The following is a 23,548-nucleotide window of genomic DNA, read 5'->3' on the forward strand; positions in this document are numbered from 1 at the left end:
TACGCGTCTTCGTCCGTAAACCGAGCACAGCGGCGAGTCGTCGACGCCAACCTCTTGTTTAGTCTTCTGCGCGATCCGCGACTACTGCTTGCCACTAAGCTGGCTATCCATCGATTCTTATCCTTAGAGCGCTAAGCTTCCTCTGTCGAGTTTACGAGGCGTCACTTTCCTCGTCAACAAAGTACGATACTGCCTCGTTAATGCCTGCTTCGTACACTCGCATAACTGCAGCAACTCGATACGGTAGATATCGATAATCTTTTATACATACGCGTATATGGCTATCTTGCGTCGTTTAACAATTAGTTAAAAACACAACGGTAAATTTATCTTTACGATACGCGCTATCGATCCGTTAAAGACAACGGTAGTAACTGTGAACAATTTGCAGTAACGCGACATTTCAGTCGCGACTTTTTTTACGATCAATTCGCGTTAGCGAACTTTGTTTTCTAAGGATTCGTCTCATCTTCGCTTATTTTTCCCAATTTTATTTTTATTTTGAGTCGGAAACGACTTCATAACGACTGATATCCCGCAGCTACTGCCTCGATCTAGGAAATCTCGGTAACCCCGGCAGCGGATCTATTTACTTGCAAGTCTCGAAAGTTTTACGAAGCACGCGCGAAATCAGCGTTTCCAAGGTCGTGGTAACCTCGAGAACGCGGCTACTGTGGATCCTCTTGTCTCGACTGAAAATCACGGCGGATGCTCTCGATGGTAACACGACGAGCCGCGCCGGTCGCGTGCGTTAACGCGTTCTCCTTGGAAAATATGGAAGCCGTACGTTTCCGGCCAACCCTGGTAAATTCCCATCGTTGCTGTAGCGAGATACACACGGCGACGGGTTCACGATTCGCCGGCCACGACGGCGAAATCACCGGCGCGCTCCCGCGAATATTTCTTGTTTGTCCCGGCTCGAGGGAGGAAATGAGCGCGACGACCTTCGCTGCTTCGTCCCCTCGTCAATTTCTGACCGCTCCGCATCCAGCTAACCCTCTGTCCAACGAGGTTTCGTTGCGCGAGAAAGTCTGCCTCGTATACGCCCCATAAGGATCAGACTGTTTTCACAAAGATAAAGTAAATAGAAAAAATTAAGCGAGAAGTGAGTAGGAAATTATCAAAAGTCTCCAAGGATTTGGAATTGTCAAAATGTAGGGACGACGCAACGTCCGCGATTTGCCAACATTTATCCGAAATCGTTGGGTCGTACCAATACGGAATTAAAGAATCGATCGTTCGCCCGAATAATCTGCTCTAATTATACACCCCTGGGTATATACTCCAGCTCGTAAATACGAGGACACCTGCTGGTCCTACAAAACGCGATAATTAATCTAGATTATCGAGCTACGATTAATCGATAAGAATTATGTGTCCTGGTGCGAAACGACGATTCGGAATATACGACAAGAAACGTTGAAAAAAATGTCGCGACTGTTCGCATCGGAACACCAGGTTCGTAAAGATAAAAGAGTTTGGACGATAAAAGTATAACTCGTCTACGCACGCGTTTACACCATGCTTTATCCTTATCTTCGAAGGACGAAGAACGGCGCGCCAATAATTCGCGAACGAAATTTCGAAACAATCGGAAACATCTAGCGGAGTTGACTGTATCGTCGAGTCCGGCGCTATGTGAATAGAGCTTGTCCCTGGCCCATATAACGTAGGTAAGCTCCATCCGTAATTGCGTAACTGCAGCCGATGGTAAAACGCAACTGTCGGCTAGGTTAGATCGTAGGCGCGTAGAGCGAGGAAAACGGAACGACCGAACCACGCCGAAGAGAAAAGGAAAGCCAACACGAGTATCGCGAGTGGGAAATTCTCGTTCCACTCTATCGACCGTCTCGGCCCTTTCACGAAACCAATTATCCGTGCTCGTTGCACCTTTCGTCGTGTTCTACTCGCCACTTTTTCGCCTACTATCGAGATCGTAAACAACAACGGATAAAAACCCGACTCGGTTGCAGTACCGATGATTTCCGCGCGCTTTTCTCTCGCTCTTCCAAACTCGAATCGAACGAGCGAGGTGTTTACCTCGTTGAAACTCGGTTTTCTATAAGCCTCGGTATTATGTATTTATATCGGTACACAGAAGCTTGTTCCTGTTTTTCTATCAGCGATTTTCGAACGTTGCGTCAATATCAAACATAGGTACGTACGTTCATAAGCACAGTTGCTTCTATTAATATTCGGATATCGCGAGCCTTCCAGAGATACTCTGCGTTTAGATACGTTTTACCTGTTTCTTTTGTTTTTGTCTCTCCACAGGGTGTAAAGGAACACGCAGGACCCACTTCGAGAGTCGAATTTAGGTAAATTTAAGAGCGACGAGAAGAAGTTCGTACAAACGCGTATGCTCTATCGGTCGTCGTTTCTCAGATATAACGACTCGATCGTGTAGGCGACACTTATCGAAAACGTCGAAATACCAAGGTTCGGAATAGAACAGACAAATTCCAGAATTTCGTCGTCTCGAGCATCTTCCGACCAGACAATCGAATAACGCAAAATCAAAACGGAAAACTGGTGCCGCATGTTCGGTTACACCCTGTACATTCGTTTACGGCGGTATCGTTGAATTAATCGTTCGTCCACGTATTAGAACACTTATCGCGGTCTTTACTCGATACAACGGCGTTAATTACTCGATATATGGAATGTTTAGTACTACAAGTGACAAACACTGGATAACGATGAAATTTAAAACCATTAACGTTAAATTTACGTGAAATACACGCACGCGCGATGCACGCGTTTCGTCGTTACAATGCTAATGAAATTTCCAAATGTTCCGTATAATATGCATAATGTATTCGCAAGAGGTTTCTACAAGTGTTTCGATACTTTCGCGAGCTACCGTGTACGTTCAGACGCGTGCATTTGACACACACACAGGCATACAAAATACCATTCGCGTTGAATGGTGCGTGTAGCGAAAAGCGGCGAACGCGCGCGTCTATCTAAAACGCTCGTGTCTAACGCTCATAGGAAATTGCACCTTTATGGAAGGCTGGCGTTCGAGAGGCACGAGTCCAAGGTGAACTACGTCGCGTTAATTTCGCGGCGTGCATCGGCTAGCTTCGTTCGAGAGATCTTGCGCCCGATAAATTATGCAACGCGCGTCCGTTACTTCGAAAGCCGGCAAAGAGATGCGAAGGGTCACGCGATAACGCACCGCGTCCAACGTTATGCCGTCTCATACGCCGAGTCGCGTTGCGCTGCATCGCGCTGTCGTAATATCTCCGCGTTGGATATGGAACCGTTCTACGAATTACACGGAGTTCGGTCGAGTAACGCGTACCTGCAGGTAGCGATTCCTTGCGAAAAAAATAAGGAGAAAGTTAATCTGGATACGAGTAAACGATCGGCAGGCGGCTATTCCACGCGCGAAAATAAATAAGAAACTTACTTATAGAATAGAATTTAGAGTCCGTGTACACCGTGCACCGTACGTATCGTTTACCTGTATTTTCGTTTTCTTCTTTAAAAATCGAATGCGAAACTGGCCGATTAGCCGCGAGGAGTACGAGGTCTATCTTCATAAAAGTGGAAGCGCGAAGCGAAGACAGAAATAAGGTAAAGGTTGAAAGAGGTAAAATTAGCGTTATCGGGTCGGCAACCGTGCTCGAGTCGGCGCGTTATCACGAATGTGAAATTAACGCCGGGTCGATCGTTTGGTCGCTGACTAATAGGGTCGTAATATTCGGATTTCGAGCTTCTACCTTTCTCAACAGAAAAAGACAAAAGTTGCGACTTTCGATCGTTCGGACAGCCGCTTTAAAATTCCGCGAGTATACGCGTCGCGTCACGAGCAGCGTCGACCACGGAGACGAAACATGGTCGGCGCTGGTTCGTTCGTTACGCGGATCGACCTTCCTTTTCGCGCGTCCACGTACATTTCCGGCACGATAAATAACATACGCCGCTCGCGGCTGTCGACACAGCATATACGGATGTATGCACGCGCAAGAAATGCCCGTCGAAAGTTCCCCGTGGTCGATTAGGCGTTAGACCGCTTCTTGTCCCACGAGTCGAGTCATTAGTGACAAGCTCGTTTCGCTTTTGCTCGTCGGCGATCAAGTTCGCGAGAATGTTAATCAGCGAACACCTATTTCATCGGGCGAGTCGTCGCGAGCACGTCGCGAACGGGTCCGGATAGGTTTTTAGTTGATTAGCAACGAACAGCGAAGGAACTCTGCTCCACCGCACGAAATTTTAGCGTCCAGAGCTCTCCAAATTACGAGATTACTCGTCGTTCGACCAGATCTCTCGAGTTGGTCGAGACGCGACTTACGAACTCTGCACATCGACGACTCATTTTCATAACCGAGCGTTATCTTTATCCGCAAGATACGTCATTGCCGTCGGTCTACGTAACGACAGTTTCTACACAGCTACTCGTTCTCACGACGACTATAGCTCGTTCGTTTTCCCTGATTCGGTTTCCCTTCGATCGGCACACCTCTCGCCTCGCCTCCAACGGTCGAGTAGGATCGATCGCGCGTGCGATCTCTGTCGAGCCGCGACGAAAAAACCGAGATATTTCGCACGCATAACTGCGATGGCATGCCCGAGCTTATCGATTATCCGCCAGCCTGTTAGGTACGTGCCCGCGCGTGGAACCGCTGTCACAGGTTCGCTGCAACTAGGCGTGCCTATGCACGCGCCTCTGTGCGCACCTACCTGTACACTCGCTGCTCCTGCATATTCATTGCCTCTCAAACTCGATCCACCGTATCACCTCTAGCAGCAGTTTGCTGGGTGCTACGAAGATGGATCGTTCGTCTCCGTGACTTTTCTCCTGGTCTTTGGCAGGTACCGTTTATAGAGATTGATAAAAGGAAGGAGAGATTAGTTGCGTTAACCTAACCCCTATGCCGGCAACTCGTTTCCTCTCTTTATTAAATGATTTTTTACCTTCGTAGAATATACGTCATAGAGTTGTTCCCATATGTTGGATATTTCTTCGATTTCTAAATAAATTTCTGTGAAAAACGTTTGAAACGTTGGAATTCTAAGCGTATAACGGCCACTAAACTCACTTATCTTTCACAGCCGCGTATACCGTTATTCTCCGATATGAAGCATTTTTTTATCAGCTTCTGTACATTTCATTTTCTTAGTACCAAACGCTCGTGGTTACACGAAAGCAACATCGAAGGGTACGAAATTGGATATACCTGGATCTAGTTCGTCGGTAGGTAAATGTTGTGTCGAATACAACGGTGTGCAAGTATCTTTCGTAGCCACTGGACGTATTTACATTTATCAAAGCGTGTCAAACTGTCGCTCTGTATCTGGTGTACGGAAATAATACAGGCTACTTGGGTTACGAAACGAAAGACGCTGTTTTGTGGGAGCACCGTGTATATCTCGTGGCATCGAGGCCCATCGACGGTACCTGTTTAGCGAGGGAACGCGCTTACGCGAGTACGCCACAGTCTAGCGTGGTGAAACGATGCAAGGAGTGCTTCGCGTGCGTTGCTCCGAAAGGTCACGATTCCACGCGTCTCCATATGTTTCTCGCGGAAACCAACTATCCTCGCAACGATGAACAACGATACGCTCGAACCGCGTGACACGCCACACTATCTATAGAAACTACGAGAAAGTCCCTTCAAAAATCTGACCGCCTTCTCGCGTTAGGCCGCACCTTTGTTACGTTTTCGTTCACAGTTCGTGCTTATCGAAAATCGGAAACACAGAAAACATGCTGTGTGACGCGTACAGCGGGCAAAGAGAGGAAGGACGGAGAGTCGTGGAACGGGGCGACGAAGGACGGAGAGGAAAGCTGGTGGAGAAGTCAAAGTTTCGCGAGCGAATCTGCGGGTCGAGCTCGCCCGATGGAAGGCAGAGAGCGGCGGGGGAGGACGAGGAAGGTCCAGGCTCTCCGGATGGAGATTTAGCCCTCTCTAAGTAGAAGTCTGGAGTCCAGCACGCGGCTACGGCAAGAAGGTCAACGCACCTCAGCCAAGGACACATTCTAGACCCACACAGAGGGCTTCCTTGTGTGAGCGCGGAGTGGCACGGCCAGCCGAGAACAGGCAGACGGGCCGAGCAGTCGGTACCGACACGTTTACACACACCATTTACACAGACGACCATTTTCACAGACGATTCACACAGATACAGCCACGCACACCACACGCTCTCCTCGCGATCTATGCAACGCGCACGTGCAACCCCGTCTCTACACGCGAGATGCACAGTGCACACGCAGACGCGGAAACACCGTCGCCTCTGCCTCGAGCGAATCGTCGTTGGACTTCCTGCGACGGACATCCTGCTATCGCTCGACCAACGACGATTACTTCTTACGCGTATCGATCTTAAGTTGTACGATCAACGGGCGTTTCGTTTCGACGAAAAGTTTGAAAATCGGTGACGAGATTTGGTCAAGGTAGCTGTTTTTGCGAAACGTATATACCAGAACGTATCAAGGTCGATCGATATTTGTATTCAATCGAACGTTGGTATCGAGAAGAGATTTGCAAACGGCGATTCGAAAGCTAGATATTCCGTCGCGTACGCATCTATTTCCAGAAAGTACACTGTACACGCTGCTTTGGAATCGCCATACCAAAAGCTTCGGTGTCGCCTGTACACGCGTAAGATTCAGTTATAGAAATACGAAATTTTTATATCAACGATAATTTATATAAGCGATACGACTCGAAAAGAATCACCGCTCGCGATAAAAACACCCGGTCAATAAAATATTAAACATCGTAGGAAATACGGTTGTGCTTCATCCACCGCATTGGATCTACGAATAACACGACGTACGGCTAAGAGGTTCGTCCATTTCCCGGAGAATCGTCCGGAAAGGATTATCGCGTATTTTCTACCTTTCCGCGCCGCGAGAATCCGAACGAGCCGTATTTCTGTCCCGCTGCTGATATGAATAATGGATCGCGCAGTTCCGCCGAAACGAACGCGTCGAGAAAACCTTTCGGCGACAGAGTGAAAAACAGAAGGATTACGAAGCCGTGAAACGCGACGAGAAGACTGACGCGAGACGAAAAATAAAAATTGCAGGGAAACTTCGAGCAAGCGTCTGCAACGCGTTTCGCTCAAAGTTAGATCAACGATGAAGCACGGTTTTGCGGTTTCCGTCGATCCGTTTTAATTTTAATACTCGCGGATATTTGGTGGAAAGGCAACGTCACGTTGAACGTAAGAAGCACTTGTAGGAAATTTGAAAGTGCAAAATTGCACGGAACGCGCGTAATACGAAAAAATACACGAAATATCCAAAGGATAGCGCTTTCTATGATACTTGATGGACGAAACAAGTTTCTATCCAGATTCTATGTACATTTTCAAAAATATGAATTTGCGGGAAAGTCGGTAATCCACTTGTGGAAGGGTGTAGACCGAAAACCACTCTTCGAGGCTCGATTCTCGAGGAAGAATCGCGAGACGTAGAAAGAACCGTCGAAGATGCGCCGTCCGGGTCTAGAAGGAACGTCGTGGGCTCCTTCGCGGCCGGCCATGCAACTAGGAACAGGTTTCAGCCACTTTCCCAAACACCAGTGAATTTTGTTTTAGACATACATAGCCGAGCGCAGAAGCAACGCGGTTCCAATTATACGAGCTTTTCTAGGTTAGATCTTTAACACTTTGACACGATTTAACGTAGCACGTACGTAACTCGAATTAAACATCCAAAGTTATCGAGAGCCCGATCGTTGGCGAGACTCGGAACAGAGAAAAGAGCAAATAGGCAAGAGCCACGTTGCGTTACGTGCAATTGGTAATTAGCTACGATCCATCGGTAAGCACAACGTTATACGTATCGCGTACGCGGTGTTACACCGTGAATTAACCGCGTTGGTTTGCCGTGTCAAAGGCCACTCGCTATCCCTGAAAATCGGACGCCGTAACCGAATAAAATTCGATCGCGTATTATCTGTCGTCCACCATTCACCTCGACCGCGTTCTCCGAAATATAATTTTACCGTCTCGCGAAGAAGAAACTGTTGAAAATTTATTAAGCAACGTGAAACGACGGCGCTCCCGCTCTTCGGAACGTCACGAGAAACAAGGAAGGACTCTATAAATTTTATCAAACGACACGAACGATCGCGTTATTTTTTCTTTTTTTTTTGCACCACGAGGCAAGAGAGATACGGCGAGTCGCATCGCCTTCTCGTCGATTCCGGTCCTCGCTGAATCTTCTCGCATTCAACGTTTGCTTCGCTGATTCCGGCGAGGTCGTGGCGAGATCTGGAACGAGGCGCAGCGGATACGCGTTGCTGCGTGGCGAATCCCGGCGGTAACGAGCGCCGGTTGTTGGTTCGAACGGTCGGAACGGGAATGGGTGGTGACGGAAGCGGTGCGCGCGTCTGCGCCCCCGGGGACGCGATTCGTGCGCCGAGAGTACGCGGTTCAACCCCGATTCGAGCTGGCGTCGATGCGACCGTTCTCTCTCCCTTTCCATTTCCATTTCCGGCGACTCGCGTGCGAGGGTTCCTTAACCCGCGCGTGCCTGCGTATGCGTGGCCAGCTGACCCCGACATGACCCGCGGTGACGTTAACCGAGGTTAAGAGCCGCGGAGAACGGCGATAGCGCGCTAGGGAAACGGTCATGGACTTCCTGGGAATCCACGCACTTGCCATATCCATCTTTACTTGAATATTGTTGCGGAAGATTCAAAGGCGTTTCATAGGCGAGTTAAAAGTAAATCGAAGGAGGAGAATGTTTTCCGCTGGGTCGTACCGGGCCAGTTTTCGCGTTGTTGACAAAAATTTCACGCTATCGAAACGAAACTCGTAATCCGATAAAACAGAACATCGTATCGAGCGTCCTCCGCGAAGGTAATCAAATTACGTCACGGAAAACTCGTAAACGAGGATAAGTAAGAAATACAAACAGCTGGGAGTCGCATCCGATCAAAGTCCATAAATCGAAACTCGAAAGCATCGATGTGGTAACCCCAAAGATGCTACGAACACGGTTTTCGTAACGTGCCTTGGAAATCTTAGAATTTACCGTCGTTTATGTCATCCTTCTGAGACGAAGCGACGGGACGAAGAAACGACCAACGGATAAAATCGATCGATCCGACTTCCGAGAGGCTCGCGAGTTTCTACAAACTTGTCTGCTTTCTTTCAGACACGCGTGTAAGTCGATTCCTCGCGCGGACCTCAAACCAATTAAACCCTGTCTAAATAGATGTTTCGATCGCTGGGAAATAGACGAAGGTTCGGTGTGCCGTGGCTGAAAGCCCCGGAACGGCAGAACGATCCTTGAATTCGCACGCGGACGATCGTTCGACTCCTTGGTAGTCCTATCCCATTCTAGAGAAGAGAGCGTGCTTGGAGGTGGGGTGCCTGGTTCGCGATGCACGCGCGGCCAGAACGAAGGCTGGTGGAGTGAAAGATAAGGAGAGAGCCGAGAAGGAAAGAGGTGTATAGAGGAGGAGGACGCGAGAACGGGACGGATAGACGAGCAGTCAGGTCCATATCCTGGGTTCGAAGCCCGCTGCCGCGGACTCGCCGCGCTCGAGCTCTCCTCGTATCCGTTCTCTCTCCTTCTGTCCCGCGGCTAACTCGCTCGGATCGTTCCTCCCGGTCGTCGTCTTCTTCTCTTCGTCGCTGCTCTGCCGGGGTAATTGCACCCTACCAAGGCCGACAGCTGATGCAGCCACCAGCAACACACGGAACGCAGCGGTGCACAGCTGTGTGGACGAGCGAGAGCGCGTTTCCTTCGCTGAGTGTGCTAGTGCGCACACGCGTACGCGTTTACGAGGCCCTCCGTGTGGTGTACACGGGGCCAGCAGCCTCCTGCCGTCTCGGCGCTTTCTATCTCTTTCTCGCTATCGACGAGTCTAAGCTCAGGTAGAAGCTGAATTCACCGACGCGGCGTATACACGACCAGCCGGAAGAAGCGAAACAAGGAGGGGAAGTTACCCACGACGCTGTAAACATCGGGGCCCGCCATCTTTAAACACCCTGATACATCCGTCATAGGGATCTCGTGGTGTTTTCGCCCTCGCTTTCCTTTTCTTTCCTTCCTTTTCCTTTCTCAAACTTTCTACGGTGTTACCTCGATACAACCGCGTCTCGTAACTGGACCGAACTCGACGCGTTTCTATATCTTTACGAAGAAGACGAAGGTCGGAGAAGCGGAATCGCAATTTTAATTTAGCGCGGAAAGGACATACGCGTGAAAAAGTTTAGTTTTTCTAATCCCCAAGAGAGCAGCTTCGAGACTCGAAAGTTTGATTATCTTTTCGCTGATAACTCGCGACGGAATAAGACGCTACTCTTACGAAGCGACTACGAAGCAACGGAAAGAGTATCTGAAAAATTTGCAGACACACGAATCAACGAAGTTTAAAGCGAGTAACTGTACGTATTACGTTCTGCTGTCTGTTTTGCGACAAGTTGGCGTAAAACTACAAGTTGTGTCGCTTGGCGCACAGCACAGACGGCAAATCGCCTTTCGAGAACGAGACGAGCCTCCCGATTACGAGGAATTTTATGCAAGCAGATAAGATCGCGCTGTTGGCTGGGATCGCGCCAGAAACGAGCGCGTTCCGTCTTGGAATATTCCCGATGATTCGCTGATAATCCCGTCGCGGGATGCGCCTGTTTCATACGGTGCAAATTGCTTCGGGAAACGACCAGCCCGCTGCGTTTCACGTCGCGTCTCACGGAAAACTTGCCAGCTAGAAATTACGCGCCGTAATTCTCGCCTCTTTTCTCAATCGTTAAGATAAATGCGGGAATGTCGTTAATGGGCAAAAGATTGTAACAGCTAACGAGAAACGGCGATCGCCGGCGACGCGATGATCTCAACATCGAACGGCGCTACATTTTCAAAGACCTCGAAGATTCCAAGGTACTGAAATCCGAATCGCGTTCTCTCCGATCGTTTCTTTAATCGTTTAGAGAAAATAACGGTTCTTTCGTAATGGCAACAGACGCGTCAACGAAGAGAAGAAACGTAACGCGCAGCGTCGAAACAATTACAAATTGCAGAAGCCTCGTTCGCTGAAGCTGCGTCAATTTAACGTCGAAACTACCAAACTAGTCGAACGTTCGCAATTACTAGAGATACGTAGGAATTTCCTATAAAATCTTGTACGAATAACGTAATTAAATAGAAGGTGCAGATGTCGATTGTGTTCTATCGTTAAGTAACTGAAATTCAAGTTTACGTTTATACAAACAGCAGCAAACGCTCTATATTTTCTAGTACGCTTTCGAATTTCAAACCACAATTTGTTTGTCAAAAGGCTGAAAATCTTTCACCGCTTTTCATTTCAAACGACACGCAACACTCAGCGACGAGTCGTCGAAGAAACTCATGGACGAAAGGACGAAACGATCCGTCCTTCGTCGATCGATGGATCGATCGATCATCTTGTATACCCCGACCATATGGCAGGATCTGACGTAAAAAACGAAGAAGAAGGAAAGCGAACGTTTCCTTTCCTCCTGTTTCCACGTCCGTGGTGTTAACAAGCACGCGTCCCGCTATTGAGCGCGCCCCGGGCTTCGCAGATGCTCGTCGCGAGCTCTGGAAACAGCTGTCCGTTCGAGACGCGCCGAAACCGCTCCTTCGGGACGAATGTCTCTTTACGTCGTATCTGGTTGCCTGGTTGGAACAGGAAACCGACGTGACACGGATAATTGCGGCGTCCACCGCGGACAAGCGTGAAATCGAATCGATAGGTACGCCAGAGCTCGGCACTCGTTTCGACAAAAGGGCGTGGAAATGGAGAACGAACCGACGTCCGGCCGATCCTTTATAAAGAAACGAACGGCATTATTCTCCGCAACTTTCAATCGCGCGACGACCGCAAAACGCAGCGGAAAAATGATCGAGGTTCTGTTTCTCTCTCTCTCTCTTTTTCTCTCTTTCTGGCGGATGATGGACTAAACGACGATGTTCCGGGAAATCGAAGAAGGGAATCGAAAAATAGCGACGCGGGTCACCGCAACGGGGGAACGCGGCTTTATTACGAAGTTTGATCAAAAACAGTGGGGCCGAGTCATCGTCAGTTTTTAACCGTCATCTGCAAAAATCAACCTTCGTGGCCGCGCCGTTATTTTTCCATCAAAACTGATCGAAATCAACTCGCACCCCCGTTTACTCTTTCCTATGTATTTGTAATGACCCGCGAGATCGTTCGAACAGTTACGGCGACCCTCGCCAAGATACCGCTCGGAAACCACACCGATCGACTGACTCCACTTTTTACGCAGCTGTCAATTTCACGAACACGAAATTAACGTTCGACTCGAAAGACGAATGTTACTTTCGCAAATCGATTTAGCACGAAGAGACGGGCAAGACGAATCTTTAAGAAACGGTCCTCGTAATTGACGTTTCTCTCTGCATTCCAATTCACAGAGTTAATCGACGTGGTTTCCAGATGGCTGGCGTACGTACGTCGATTCGAAGCGATTCAAAGCGTTTCAGGTCCCATCGCTGATCGCAACTATTATCGCAGGTGTCGCCGCGCGAGACGTTATCCGACGAGCGGGTGGCTCGACTAGAAGCGCGTGAAAACGACGAACGACGGAGGAGGACCGGGTCAGGTTTTTCGGCCCGTGAAATCCCCTGGTGAACGCCGCGAGCATTCCTCGAATCTTTTCGTGGCCCTTCGTTCCATTCAAGCGGCCATTGTGCCACGGTCCGATGATTCTCGACGGTCTCTATCTCCCTCGCTTCTTCTTTCCCCTGGCCCCTTCTCTCCCTCGCCCCTCTCTCATCGCCAGGTTCCTCCCTTTATCATTTCCCTCGCTTGTGCCAGCCAACGGCCCCGCTCCAACGGCTTCCACGTAGTAAATACGTGGGTGGATGAATGCGGCTCGACATCCAGTCGTGGCTAATTCTTCTCGTGAGTTTTTCACCGCGGCGTTCCATTCTTCGAAATGGAACACCCGGAGCGTTTAGCCAGATGAGAACACGATATCCTTCAGCGAGGGATCGAGAACGCTTTTCGACCTGTCTCGTCGCTGCGACCCGTTCGAGTCGCCACGCGACGCATCGATCCTCGGCTCCGCTCGAAAGCTCCGTGTGATCGACGGCCACTTCCTCCTTTCGATTCGTGCAACCGCGAGCTCGCGTGCGTTCTAACCGACAGATCGGTAGCGGAACACGAGCGGGCGCAGCACAAGTCCATTTGTCTGAACTCCACTTACCGAAACGAAATTTTAGTCAATGCTCTATTAACTGAACTTTTGCTATTACGTAAGCGAAAAATACGTAATAGGTAGCGAGGAAAATTTCTCGATTACGCGAACCGTTTGTGCCTAGACGAATTCGGATAAACTTCCGTTCAGAGTTCCACCGTAGCGGAATACGCGGCACGTTCACGCCGTCAGTTTACAGCGTTTTTCTCGTATAAATGGCAGATTTTTCAAGAGAAACGAGAGAGGAACTTTTACATTGCCTTTTGTACAAGGTATCCTACGAAAATTATAGCTCCGATACGGTAGAAGATGAAAAAGAAATTCACCAGGCAACGTTGATTCATCTCCAATGACACACGATCTGGTATATACGTTCGCTTCGTCCCCTCTATTTTTTCGAACGGAGTTAGAAAACTTTTTTACGCACCGATCGATGCAACGTATATAATAACTCGCTCAGAATAGATCGGTGCACCAGCAGCGTAAATTACCACTTGCATCTGAAAATACTTGGTTTCAGAGATATTTCAATCTCAGTTTCACGAAACTGAGTGGACGAATCATAGGAAAACAAAGATGAAAGTATCGCGTTGTCTCTTCTTGTCTCTCATAGCCGTATTGACGGACGATTCGTACATCGGTGGATAAGGAACAAAGGGACAAAGTTGGAAGAAGACGCGCGACGGAAGGTGGAAAGGGAACGGGACGAAACAATAATACGCGTGGATGAGACGACAGTCACGCGACCTACATTCCTCCGACAGGTGGACTCGTGTGTTCGAAAAAGAAGCGAGTCTTGCCGAGGAACTCTCGATCAGCCCTTGTCTACGTGCCCGTCTCTCACGAGCGTGGGTCTTATTTTTCGAAGCGATAGAAGCTGCAGAGAAGGGGAAACGTGATTGTCGAGTTTCGATGCTGGTCGCTTTTGTTCGAAGGAACAGGAAGCTTGTACGGTAGTCGATTACGAAAGATAGGAGACCGCAGGAAACAACGCGACAAGTACATTTTCCCTGGTTCTCTGATTTTCGTCTCGCTTTGCGACCAACGACCAACGTTTTAATACGAAACTGAAGCTAAAAATAGGAAGGTGCTATGATCGTTTTACAGATACCAACGACACAATCCTTTCTTACGATCGAGTCAGCCAGTAGAATCCAAATAATATTCCCATTTCCCTGGGAAACTACGTAGCCAAGCGTAACCCCTCCCAATCGCCAACCGATTTCTCCACGGTCGCGCGTCAGCAGATAAAAGTGTCACGTTCGCTGGATGGTCACGGACCGATTAGATTAAGCTAATCTCGCGGTCGATATCGTTTCTTTTACCGGAAATCCGAGATTTTGGAAACGCACGCTCTATCTTTGTTCATTCACGAAAGAGAAAAAGCCTCGTTTTCATCTTTGTCGAATTATCCGTTCGACGTTGTTATTACGAAATTTTCGAATCGCCGCGTTAAGCAGCGACTTTGTCGGTGTTAATTAATTGGTGGCGGAACACGTAGCTAATCAACGATCTCTTTTCCTCGCTGAAATCGCTCCAACGGTTTCCTCTTTTCCACGGACGTAATTAACCGTGGTTCGTCGGTTCCCTTTGCTCGCATCGCGGACCACCGAGAAATCGGGCCAACAATGATCGATCGGCTAACGCGTTTAACTACCAACAAACTCGAGCGCCGTTATCGGTTTTCCCCGTGTATCTGTGGCTCCGCGTCTTGCGCTTAATTTATTTTCCATTTGGTCATCGTCGACTGGTCGTCGATATTGGTAGCGATTAATATAAATCGTAAAATGTCATCGTCGATACTAGCTCGATACTTCGCAAGAAGGCCCCGATCAGCGAAATGGCGCTTACTTGCCGCAACAGCCGAGCCAGCACGCGACGATGCTTGGCGAAAATTGAAGGGTGGTCTTGCAAATTAGCGCCACGACCTCGATAATTTTTAATAGCGATCGTCTTATGCCTGGTGCGCACTGTCACGCGGCACAAACCTCTATCATTATCGTGATTTATAGACGTAATCTGGTTACGACCTCGTGCGATATACCCGGTGTTCGCGTGTCGACCTCACGGCCAGATGCAGCCGCGTAGTTCAAGGTGTGGATAACCGTGCGTTCCGAACGCTCTGGTCTCGATTCGAATCAAGACGAGTTTCGTTCGCGTAAACCGGTTGCGTTTCGTCTCTGCATCGTAATTAATGTACCGTGCCAAGTATACCTCGTCGAATAAATCAGCGTTATCGATGCGCGTGGCAGCCGCCCTATCGATGCCGCGTTCGTCAAATCGTTCCACGTATCACGGCCTGCGACGATAGAAGGCGCGCGACCACGAAGATCAGAGGCGAACGAGATTATCCGCGCGAAGCTTCCTTTTGCTTCTCTTTCGATTCATCGAGTTAACGGATCAGGAATTCATGGAATCCGTGGTATCTCGTTTCGATGACGAGAAAGATCAAGATCGACGAAGTTTCAGGTTTTTCGTGACGCGCGGTTGTTTACTATCAAACCCTCGTTCTACTCGTTTATCCCGTAGAGTCTTTTTTAATCCTTTTATTCCTGTCTTTTCTTGTTTTCCTGTCTTTGCCAATATATCGCAAAATTCTTTTCACGTCGAGTCACTATGTTGCAATACAACGATATTTCACGCTTAGGGATAGGTACCCATACACAGACACCCACGCAGGCATTTCAACAGGACACTCACACAGGTCATACCCTTACTGTATAGACAGTGGGGCTCAAATGATTTAAGGGATCATGGGTCACTACCTAGTCTGGTCTGAGAGTAACTGTCCAACAATCAACGATTCTTGCACACGTCAGGTTCTGTAGTTTCCGTTCAATAAACATTACCGAATATTATTTCGAAACAAACGTTGTGTCTTCCAAAGGTTATTAACTTTTAGATTAAATTCTAGCACACTAATTACGAGAAAAAAATTATACAAGGTTTTTCGAATAACCGGGTACGCGCGCATAGCAAGTTTTGACTAGATCAATTGTACGAATAGAAATTTAAAGAACAATTATAGAGAATACAAAGATCTTGCAACTACTTGTTTATTAACGTTAATAACGAGACAATTTTTACATATCGTAATCGTGTTTGCGTCCTCGTCGCAAATTGGTCCATTTGCGTCTAATAAAAATGACGATGATTTTGAGGAAGCGGAAGGAACGTTTGTGGCGTGCAACGAAATTAGTAGACTTTCTGTTACCAATTCGGTTGAAAATTGTACGTTATTTGGATATCCGAGGCCCGAGTTTCGACGGTTTGAATACACAGTAATTCGACGTAATTGACGTCAATTGGCTCCTAATTGACGTAAAAGTAAATGACGATCGTTTGTTCTTTTATGTAATGTGCCATTATATCAAGTACAAATAAGATAGAGGGAACGAGCGACAATGTCAAGTATTTAATAAAAGAGCGCTATCCGTCTGACAGTGCGCGTCTTTATGTACCGTATCTTGCCAACGTTTGGTCCATCGCGTCCACGTCAAATTCCGTTTGGTCGTGATATTCGACGATCTTTACGCGCGATTGCGCTTCTCCAGAAATCGTCAACCGTATCTCACGAAAACACTCGATGCCGGAGAACAAAGTTTTTCGGAACGAACAATCTACGTTTGATCGGAATCTACGATCGATCGTTTCGTTCTACAAAATGCTCCGTGGATTTGTATTCCGACGCATGTAAGAAAACTCTTAAAATCGTTACAACAGAAACAATTATTTTCATTTTTCAACGTAAACGCGCGTACATACGTACGAATGACAGAAACCAGAAGAATGTGATAGGAAGAGAAATTATGGCCTTTGGAAATAAATCAGAATAAAATTACCGCAGAACATTCCGGTTGTCTACACAAGAGTTAAAAATAGCAATTTTCTACATTTCCTTTCTGCAATGTATATATACACGAACACGCGAAACATCTCGGTGCAAAGTTATCACGTGAGAAATTATTATACGTTATATACACGTAATATGCCGAGTGTTACGTAGAAGCGTGAAAATATGGAAATCAGGAATTGATTCGTGGTATAAACTTTTTGTACGGTTCCCTTCTGCCCGGTTAACTCGGTCGATTTAAGCCAAGAGGTTTGGGGAAGTTTCGCGAAGAGAACCGCGAGTAACCGAGTTTCGCACAACTTTCGGCAAACACTAGAAACATGCAGCGATCGTCTTCGTCTCGATTAACTCACTTGGACCTCCGTTTCATGGCGTCTTCCTCCACCCGTCCGCTATTGGTCACGCGTTAAAATTCACCGATCGCGGACGACGATCGTCGATCGAGAATCGATGACGAAAGAAGAGCAAGGACGACGAAGAAACGTCTGTTCGTTCGACCGACTGCGAGGAAACTGGCCCCACGTGGAGGACGTGTCGAGCTAGCACGAAATACGGCCAGTTTTATTTTCGTACACGCCTCTTGGGACTCGGCATACCCCATGGACGGGCCATGCGACGAGTGCCGATTTACGATCTCATCGACCAACGTCTCGGCCACCCCACAAAGCTTATTAACCCTTTCTTTCGCGCCAAGTCCCGTATCTCGTACAGATGGTGTTTTCACGCGCAGTTAACACGATTAGTATCGGCAAAATTTGGAATCGAACTTGTACATCGAAACGTAGGATACAGGGTGGATCGATAAGAAATATTGTACGTATTAACTAAAGTAAATCGTCGTTTGATTTTATCGAAAAATCGTCTGAAACGAATTACGTCACGTTCCAAGCTACTCGACGGATGGATGAGATTTGAATTCCTAATATCTTACATTTTCCGAGATATCGAAGTGTAATCAACCGTTGAAACATCTTCCGTGTCTCGTTATCTTACCGAGTCAAAGTTGAAGTTTTTTGTCTCGTTAGAATATTAAAAAAACTTGAAAAAATCTCGTGTAACGTACTCGTAAAAAAGACTCCGTGGCAAGCGTCCGAACACTTTCGCGATGCTGCTCGCATATCACGGTAATCGTTGGAGGAAACGATAGCTGCGAAAGTGAAAAAAGAAGTTGGCAAGAAGCGCAACGATATGATTTGTTCAAAAGAGTGGAGATCGTGGAATATAATTATCGCGTTGATAAACGGATACGATAAAAAGCTTCCGACAGCTCGTTGGTAGCGCGAGACAGGGAAAGAAGGGAAGAAAGAGGGGGAGGAGCAATCGATAAAAAGCACGTCCGTGACCATGATTACTTACGTAAAGGTAACTGGTTGACATCGATCACGTAGTTACATACCTGCAACGGAAATCAAAATGAAAGAGTATTATTAAAAGATCGTCGAGCCGAGGCGAGGTATAATATGTAACATTAACGTGTAACGTGTCGACTAAAATTATCTTCGAATAATCGTAAAACGTTGCGGAAAAATTTCCCGTCTCGTAAGACGATAGCGTCTAACGAGATGAATAGAACACGAGCTGTGATAGATACGAGGACGCGCGGTAGATACAAGGAACAGGAAGTTACTGTACGTAGAGAAGTTCGTGTCAAAAATGTGGAACGAGATGTAGCAATTTGAAGCCTCGTTTTCAAGGAAACACCCGTCCTTCGGTACACGCGTGCTCGAGGAAATGTCAAAACTCGATCCACGATACGATCATTCCGTGCGAAATAATAGCGGTAATAAATTTGAATAAAACGTTTAAAGTATCTCGTCGGGGAAAATCGAATCGGAAAACTCGCAGCGCATACGCGTATCCAATTAATCGCGTACAGACTCGATTTTCTCGAAGAGACGAGAGTTCGAACGAACAAAAGTTATATTCCAAGAAACTTCTTCTCTAATTAATGCGTTCCTTCCGTAACGTGATTCATTAAGAAGAATTATCGTTTTCCTGGACTAATTAGAAAAATTGCACGCAGTCGTTACTCGCAGCAAGCAACGTGTAACGCACGTACGGCTATTACGTCGAAGGCTCTCGTTAACAAACGATCGACAAAGATCGATCGAGATCGAAGAACTTGGAAGACTCGCGGATTAGTCTCGCTTGGCGTGAAAAAATATTAAACGCGCCAAGGACACGCGAATCCTTGACGAGAGAAGCCTCGACCAGGCTGAATCGCTCACCGTGGAATTTTCTAGCAAAGGAAACCGTATTCGCGTAGCCTTGTCATCGAGCCGCGATGCGACGCGTCGATAGCGTTCCCTTGCGCTAACCCTCGACGTTCTAGCGCCAGAACAATACCGTGACCCTGTCGTCCACCGACTAACACGCGTTGCATTTTTCGCGTGTGTCGGGGACGCGTGAAATTCCGATGAGTTCCCCCGTTTTAACGAGTATGCAAATTATTTACTTATTTCTTAATTAACGAGCATGAACCCTTTCGTGCCATACACAATGACTGCGTCGTGCATTTTTATGCATATTCACGCTTTTATGAATACAGCCAAGGAAATGGAACCTAAACAACCTTTTCTTTCATCCTCTAAACGTTATAACTTTATTTCCAGCGATTCCTGTATTCTTTCATCCTGTGTATTTTTGCACCTTTAAATTTCCTGGAAATGTATCAACATCCGCGGTCTGATAATCCTACAAGCACCGGCAAAAGGAAGAAATAAAAAGGTAAAACGTAGTAGGTAATCGTTAACGGTTATAAACGAACGTCTCGTTTAACTCGGTACTTTATACGACAAAGAAAATATTTTCCATTCTACAAGAGTAAGAAAGCCGATTTACGAAGCGAATACGATTCGAAGCTCGTAATTTCTATTAAATATCGAAGCTCTGGTAAAGAATGTCCTATGGCTTTTGAACAGCAACGTATATATGTTATTTCACGTTTACCGGTAAGACCACCGTCGCTGAAATTCACCCGTCTTCGTTATCGATTAATTCTCCGATTATAGTACGTTAAGATAGGCCAACTCGCGAATAAAGTCGCGATACTTTTACCACATCGAACGATCAAACTTGCAGAGAATTTTCAAAAACAAAGAAGAAAAGAAGAGAAAGAAAAAGAATGAGACGGAAAATTTCTAACGAAAACGGATCGATCGTTGAAGCATTTTCACCCATTAGGCACGCGCGCATCAATGCCACAGATATCTCTCCCCACCGTGGTTCGGCGGAAGGAAGAACCGAGGGACGAGAGTGGTACGCTCGTTTATGCTGATTTCAAGTAGGCTGCGCGTTTCGCAAGCCTAATTCCACCAAGTGCCAGGAAGCGCGAGCGTTTGTCGCTTCCTAGGTACTACCCGCGCGAGATCTCGCGCAATTTTCCAATTTCCTCGAGCCCTACCTTCGTAGCCGAAACCTACGCTTCCATCGCGTTCTCTTTCGTCCGCTGACGAAATTCGCCAGTCCGCCACCGACTTCGTCCGCTTCGCCGATGGAAGAGGCGCAGTGGATCGTTCGTCGTATACGCAATTCCCTTAAACGAACAACACAGTTTCGATCTGATCCGCGCAAAACGAGAGCCGGTCCTTTCGCAACGTTTTCCCTTGGGAGTGGTTCGAGGTAAAACGAAAGTTCCGCTCCGGCGAAGTTCGTTTCCGGCTGTCGTCGGACGAATCGTCGAAACTTTCGCGGGCCTAATTTCGCTAAGTGCCAGAAGTGGCTGTATTCTGTTGCTGCTTCCTACGTTTGCATTTCCACGGCTGACAGCGTCTCTAAATCTGGACGAGCGAGCTACAATTTTCAACGTGGCGGTCGTGGTTGCCGTACTTATCGCTGGATTTCTCCGTTGAATTTTTAGCCGCGTTTTCAATAACGTTCGTCCGCGTCTCGATGCTTATCGTTACGCTGTATACGATACACCGCATAATGGTGCACCGGCGATATAAAATAATTAGACTGTGAGAAGAGAGACGCTAATTACGAATTTTGCGATAACGATCAGACTCTGAGAATCACAGGGATCCTATCGCGATGAAACGAGACGAGTCGCTTCCTCGACGCGCAATTGATAAATGGTATCCTTTCGCTGGATCGCTTCGCTCACGAGTAACCTTTTAGAAGGGATGACAAGGGGGGCTAGCACACCCCTGTCACGAAGACGCGGACGTCTATTAAAAAGCAGGACGTAGTCGAAATGACGTCTTACAGCAACAGGTGTGCTGCTCTAGCTGCTGCGGAACGTTGCAGCTTGATTAATATCGCGTTTATTCGATCCAACGAGATTCGTCGATCGAGCGAGAGTCGAACGTTAGGCTTGGTGCAGGCGAACGATCGTCTCTCGCGCATTTTCGCAAGAGGCACGCCGTCGTACCAAATATCGTCGGATCGTCGCAATTGCGTACGTTCGTATCACGCGGTCGATCGACCAGGCTGAGATTGCACGTGCAAAACTAAGTGGAAAACGTTGAGTAACCTTTTCTGTTCCGAGCTTCGCTCTCGAGGAAATCGAAGATCGTAAGGAAGTTTCATACGTTACGATAAACGACTTTTGCAACTCGAGATTCCAGGTGTTTCTATGCGTACGCACAAGCACGACTTTGAGCTTGACCGCGTCGATCGGTGTCGCTGGTCGATGCTTTAATTCCTAACTTCGCTGTTCAACCAAATATCCGATCTTACACCTGTCCAAGAAAAGAACCTGTTGGAAAATCTGGTTCAGAACTTTCTTTCGAACGACTGGTTCGGTGGAGGCGCGTAAACGCGGTATCGAACAAGTTGAAAGGACATTTGATCGTTCGATCAGAAATAGCCGTTTCTTCTATTTCTGATCGAACGACCTAGTCGATTCGACTACAGTCGCCTTATGTAAACGTGGCTCGAACGGATCCCAGCATCGGCATCGAACGGAGAACGCTCTCCTCTCTCGCCATTTACGTTAGCCTGGCGATCTTGCGTTCCGTGTTATTAATTCTCGATGTCAGCGGTGCGCGAGAAAACCGAGTGGCGAGTTACTCGATACGCGGCCTCGGCATTTCGCGAGGCTCGTGGTGTCGATCCACCGTCGCGAACCAGCGGATCGACTTCAACGCACGTGTCTCTTTTTTTAATATATCTACACAGTGACTCGCAAAAATATTCAAACACTTGCCGTAGGAAACTTTCAAGAACATATTACGCGTTTTAAAGTACGAGATAACATATCTTTAAACTATTAATTTTCAACTTTTTTCAGCTTTCACGCCACTATAATAGCTGTTCTAGGACGTCCAAGAATCTAGGATTCTTAGTCTAAATCCATATAAGTATCCGGGCACTGACGCGTTTGCGGACGTTGCCTAAACATCTTACGAATCTAGTTGCTCTCGTGAATTCGTTGTCGGTGTTGCTTTTGGACGATATAAGCGACGTTTATCAACGAATAATATCGATAAAGTTGTTACAAGGACGAGTAAAGCATAGCGCATAGTCTAAAATCATCCGAACGCTTGCATCCCTCTCTGCTCTCGTCTTTATCAATCTCGTTTATCAAAAGTATGGAAGAACCAGACTCGTAAGAAACGAACGTATCGAATAGATTGGATGAAAAAAAGGACAAACGGTCGACGAAATCATCCGAAATCTTTCGTTTTGTCATCTTGATACCTACGTATGTCTCCTATACGTACGTTTTGATTTACTTAAGTCTGTATTATTTGTTGATAAAATATTGCCGTAAAATAACATCAAGATCGTAGAACGGCGCGTTAAAAAATTATAAAATAAACCGAGGTAAGACATTTACGAACAGAAATGTAAGTAAGATGCCATTAGAAGAAGACCTCGATCGCTCAGCGAACTAAGATTTAGTCACTCGCTAAATTTTAGTGGAAAACGAAGAAGAGCGAGGAACGGTAGAGCGAAAGTTTCTGATGGAAAAATAGGACGCGTTCGTCCTTCTCGTTGTCTAGCTCGTTATCAGCTAGCAAACGAGCTGTCAATACCGTGCGCTGCTATCTCTACGCGCTACTCCTTTCTCTGTCTCTTACTCGAACGTTCTTCCTCGCTTTCCATCACTGGCTGCCTTTGTGCAACGACTCGCGTTTACTCTAGCCTTGTGCCTAATGACGCCTCGGCAGAGGGAGAACGTTTCTTCTCACAGTCTCGTGGCGTACACTGAATCACGTCATGACGCGTTACCTGCACCCGCTTCGTCGTAGCACACGTGGCTCGCGCGAACCACGTGTACGCGGATATCACCATCCGCTGCACGTTTTCACTTATGCTGAACGTGCAACGATAGATACGCCTATCGCTACTCGCGAACAACCATGCGACAGGCGATAGAAGACGAATGATCGTTTAAAACGATCGATTCTCTACGGTGTCATACGTACATTTCTGTTCATAAGTCACCGGATACTTGGTCGTTTCGAGCAAAAATGATCGTCACAATGTACATGCCTTGCGACACTTTGTATATAAATCATGTCGCTCTAACGTTACGCGTAATAAATCAAATTAAAAAGATAAAGAATTGATAGGAAAAATTCCAACGTT

The 23,548-nt window shown here is 47.2% G+C and overlaps 1 protein-coding gene and 1 long non-coding RNA gene across 2 annotated transcripts in view; both read right to left on the bottom strand.

The window, feature by feature from the left end:
• The window catches only part of LOC132908063 (dentin sialophosphoprotein), a 148,048-nt gene that overhangs the window by 56,923 nt on the left and 67,577 nt on the right, over positions 1 to 23,548 (bottom strand). The window lies entirely within an intron of this gene.
• Positions 1 to 23,548, bottom strand: part of LOC132907732 (uncharacterized) — a 36,689-nt gene that overhangs the window by 8,915 nt on the left and 4,226 nt on the right. Inside the window, exon 2 of the long non-coding RNA XR_009658259.1 lies at positions 18,368 to 18,407. This is a non-coding gene — a long non-coding RNA (uncharacterized LOC132907732). The remainder of the gene's footprint in view (positions 1 to 18,367; positions 18,408 to 23,548) is intronic.

Source organism: Bombus pascuorum, chromosome 6 (genome assembly GCF_905332965.1).
Source record: "Bombus pascuorum chromosome 6, iyBomPasc1.1, whole genome shotgun sequence".
Classification (NCBI taxonomy): domain Eukaryota; kingdom Metazoa; phylum Arthropoda; class Insecta; order Hymenoptera; family Apidae; genus Bombus; species Bombus pascuorum.